The following is a 4,222-nucleotide window of genomic DNA, read 5'->3' as shown; positions in this document are numbered from 1 at the left end:
AGCTTCCAACTTTATAAGCTAAATGAGAGAATACTGACCATACACGTGTCGCAATCTTCTCCGCTCTTATCTCCTAAAATTAAAGATCAGTCCAGAATTAGTACTTATTTACGCCTTTACCCTTCGGGGCATTGATTCTCGTACGTCGGTTCAATAATTGTCGGAACAATAATTGTGGAGCGTGTGTTTGTTCTGGTACGTCCTAGAGCGTTTCGGAGTTCCGTGTGTTACAGTCTTACCACCGTCCAGATTTACACCGCCTTTTATGCATATCTAAATCTACGGTTGTAAATTAACTTCTTTTTAATCCACATGCACGCATGACACATCATTATTCTATTACTAGTGCTTTTGCAGAAAATAATAAAATTTTGAGATTTTTTTACTTTTTAATGAGATTTTGATATCTGTGTCTAGGAGCTACTCTCTCCTTCTTCCGTTCCTAAATATAAAATGTTTAGGAAAAAATACACATATTAAAAAAATTATATTTTTTGTCTAAAAAATATCATTAAAACAATAAAATAATTGTATTCAACCAATTACAAAATAAATTATTAAATATGATAAGTTATACAGTTTTTAATAAAAAAAAATTTACCTAGAAAGTTGAAAACATCTTATATATTGGAACATCAAATTTTTTTGAAACATCTTACATTTAGAAACAGAGAAAATATTTAAAAAAAAATTTAAAAATGAAAAACTATTAACAGAATTCAAAGTTTTAGATATATAATTTTATTTTATTGTTCCAAAAACCTCTTTTATATATGTGTTCTACTTCTCATACATTATGTAAGAAATAAACACAAATATTAAATTTAGTAATCGAAGTCAAATAGTAAGTCTTAGAATTACTTTTACAAGGAAAATATCCAAATTACCTTCTTGTAAATGAAATATCTAAAAATATATCTAAGAAAAGAGTTTTTTTTTAAATAAAATATCTAAGAAAAGAGCTATTTCTTGTCTTCTTGATATTATTAGAGAACAGAAAAGGAGAAGGCGAAAATCTTTCAAAAGGAGAATTCACAATGCGTGGTCGGGAGAGAATATAGGATTAATCATTTCCCAAATCTTATCCGAAATATCAAATATTACAAATATGAAAAGTGGTTTTTATTGTTGCCAAAGCCACATGCTATGCAATCAATGTTTTCATGTACTTTTTGGCAAATATATATATTCAAGATTCTAGAAATGAAAAATATCTTGGGGGTGAAAGTTGACAAGTTCAGCAACAGCGAAACACTGTTTATATACTTTCTATCCACGAACGACTGTCCATTTTTGCTTCTTTTTGGTTTTAACCTGTTTGATAAGGTTTTAAAAGTTTTAGGGTTAGTCTTACTCACAGAAGAATGAAAAGAAAGAGCATAGTTAGAGCATCATTATCTCTGGCATTTAGGGGGTTTCTTATGTTAATAATGTTATGAAATAACTTATAATTTATAGTATCGAGAAATTTAAATAAGAGTAGAATTTAATACCCGTAGGAAGCAAATAACACTACTATGAGTGAGAGAGTTTATTATAAGTAAGAAGAAGAAGATGTAATGGTTCTTTGATTATAAACTCTTGTTCTTGTTTTTGGTGTACAAAAGAGTGAGATGAGTGATGGTATTTATAGTGAACAACAATGCATAAAATATCAAAGATGGTGCTTGATTTGGTAAATGAGTGGGTGATCATAGTGCTTGATGAGTAGATGATCATAGTGCTTAAGTTGGTAAAGGGGTGGAGGATCATTTCAAAGTTTATCTTATAACACTCCCCCTTGATCATCCATCTTGTATTAAATTAAGTTTCGTAATACTCCCCTTGGGAACCGGTGTCACTCTCCGCTCTCGCTCAACGTCTTTGTTGCCTCGTTAAAAACCTTTCTAGGAAAACCCAATGGGAAAAACCATAGTTAGGTAAAAAGAGTACAACTACGTAAGCTCCCCCTCGATTGAGCAGTCATAGATCCTTCTGATGACGCATTCCAATGTTATGGACATGTTTTCTGAATACCGAAGTAGAGAGTGATTTTGTGAAGAGGTCGGCTGCATTGTCGCATGATCGGACATATCTTACTTCAATCTCTTTCTTCTTCTCGAGCTCTTGGGTGTATGAGAAGAACTTTGGATGTATATGTTTTGTTCTATCACTTTTGATATATCCTTCCTTCGTTTGAGCAACACATGCTGCATTGTCTTCATATAGAATAGTTGGCCCCGTACTTTTGTCAATCCCACTACTTGAACAAATGTGTTGGCTTATTGATCTTAGCCATACACATTCTTTACTTGCTTCATGGAGTGCGATGATCTCAGCATGATTTGAAGAGGTAGCCACAAGCGTTTGTTTCTGAGAACGCCAAGATATAGCAGTGCCTCCGATCGTAAAAACATATCCTGTTTGCGATCGGGCTTTGTGTGGATCTGAAAGATATCCTGCATCTGCAAAACCAACCATTTGACCATTTGAATCCTTAGGGTAAAATAAGCCTAAATCAATAGTCCCTTGTAGGTAACGAAAGACATGTTTAATTCCATTCCAATGTCTTCGTGTTGGAGATGAGCTAAATCTTGCTAGAAGATTAACAGCGAATGATATATCAGGCCGTGTACAATTTGCAAGGTACATCAACGCTCCAATTGCACTTAGATATGGTACTTCCGGACCAAGTATCTCTTCTTTTTCCTCAGGTGGTCGAAATGGATCACTTTCAATGTTAAGTGATCTAACGACCATTGGGGTGCTAAGAGGAGTTGATTTATCCATGTTAAATCGTTTCAACACTCTTTTAGTGTATGTGGATTGATGCACAAATATACCATTTTGTGAATGTTCTATTTGTAGGCCAAGACAATACTGTGTCTGTCCAAGATCTTTCATCTCAAATTCTCCTTTGAGATAGTCTGATGCCTTTTGTATTTCTTTTTGAGTTCCAATAATATTTAGATCATCAACATATACCGCGATTATCACAAATCCGGATGTTGTTTTCTTGATGAAAACACATGGGCATATAGGATCATTCACATATCCTTCTTTTGTTAAATGTTCACTGAGACGATTGTACCACATACGTCCAGATTGTTTTAACCCATATAATGATCTTTGCAATTTTATTGCACATAACTCTTTAGGTTTGGAACTTAATGCTTCTGGCATTTTAAATCCATCAGGAACTTTCATGTAGATATCAGTATCTAATGATCCATACAGATAAGCTGTAACAACATCCATGAGACGCATCTCAAGATTTTTATCAGCGGCTAGACTCATCAGGAATCTAAATGTAATGGCATCCATAACTGGAGAATACGTTTCTTCATAATCGATTCCAGGTCTTTGAGAAAAACCTTGAGCCACTAGACGAGCTTTGTATCTCGTAATCTCATTTTTCTCATTTCGCTTTCGAACGAAAACCCATTTGTACCCAACTGGTCTCACATCTGCAGGTGTGAGCACAATAGATCCAAATACTTCTCGTTTATTAAGCGAATCAAGTTCAGCTTGTATTGCATTTTTCCATTGTTCCCAATCATGTCTCTTTTGACATTCATAGACAGATTTTGGTTCTGGATCATCGATTTCTTCATTTATTTCACTTGACACAATATATGAGAAAGCATCATCAAGGTCATTTTGTTCATTTCTATTCCATATCCTTTTATTATGGATGTAATTAATAGAAATCTCATGATTATCTTTCGATTCATGATGCTCTGATTCATGATGCTCTGATTCATCAGAATCCTTATCATTTATTTCCTCCAAAATATTTTCTGCTATTTTGGGTGCATCATATATTTCAGCTTTCTTCTGTTTCCTAGGATTCTTATCCTTAGAACCAACAGGTCTACCACGCTTCAGGCGTGTTTTTGGCTCTCGTGTGTCATCCTCCTTTTCTTGTTCATTTGGCATTTTGATACGAGCAGGAGCATTTGCAGCTGGTATATGAGATTTAGTTACCGTCTTGGTATCTACAAATGCATCAGGTAGCTGGTTAGCTATACTCTGTAAATGCATAATTCGTCGAACTTCTAGTTCTGACTCTTTAGTAGGAGGATCAAGATATAACAATGATGGTACACTCCATTTTATATCACTTCCAACATTTTTGTTTTCTCCCCCTAGAACTGGGAATACATTTTCGTCAAAATGACAATCAGCAAAACGTGCTGTAAAGACGTCACCAGTCTGTGGTTCTAGGTATCTAATAATTGAT

The sequence above is a fragment of the Brassica oleracea genome, chromosome C5 (assembly GCF_000695525.1).
Source record: "Brassica oleracea var. oleracea cultivar TO1000 chromosome C5, BOL, whole genome shotgun sequence".
Lineage (NCBI taxonomy): Eukaryota > Viridiplantae > Streptophyta > Magnoliopsida > Brassicales > Brassicaceae > Brassica > Brassica oleracea.
This window is presented reverse-complemented; position numbering follows the sequence as displayed.